Genomic DNA, 607 nt, shown 5'->3' on the forward strand with positions numbered 1-607 from the left:
CATCTTTCTCCCGCGGAGCTGCTGGTAGTTTCAAACTGCTGACCTTCAGGTTCGCAGCCCGATTCGTAACCACTACTCTACCAAAGCTCCTTATACTATAAATTATAGTATAGTTTAAAATAAGGAGCTCTGACTCGATGGCACTTAACAACAACAACAATTATCATGAAAGAGTGTATTTGTTGTAGAAATTTGAAAAGTATACAGAAAAGAACAAAGAAGAAAATTAAAACCACCCATAAGTCTCTCACTCAGACATAATTATTGTTAATAATTTGGGGTCTTCATTTCCATTCGATGCATTTTAGTGGACTAATTCTCTGCATCTTTCTTTGTGATCCTTTTGCACTCATTTAATATTTTATAAACATATTTCAATGGCTAGATAGTCTTAAAAATGTCACAAAGTATGCAATGGAAGTATCATTTTAATGGCAATATATTTATGGTATTTATCTAATGTCTTTCCTAACCAGGTCTGTAACCCTCACCAAACAGCGTTTCTGCCCTGTTGGGTCTTGGTAATACAAGGTGGGAGAAGATAATGATAGGATAACAAGATTCAGCTGTAGATATTAACAGAGTTCACTGTGATTGTAAAAACCTG

The 607-nt window shown here is 35.1% G+C and overlaps 1 pseudogene; it reads left to right on the forward strand.

The window, feature by feature from the left end:
* LOC102829471 overlaps window positions 1-607 on the forward strand; it is a 32,899-nt pseudogene that overhangs the window by 21,718 nt on the left and 10,574 nt on the right.

This window comes from Chrysochloris asiatica, unplaced genomic scaffold (assembly GCF_000296735.1).
Source record: "Chrysochloris asiatica unplaced genomic scaffold, ChrAsi1.0 scaffold00114, whole genome shotgun sequence".
NCBI lineage: Eukaryota > Metazoa > Chordata > Mammalia > Afrosoricida > Chrysochloridae > Chrysochloris > Chrysochloris asiatica.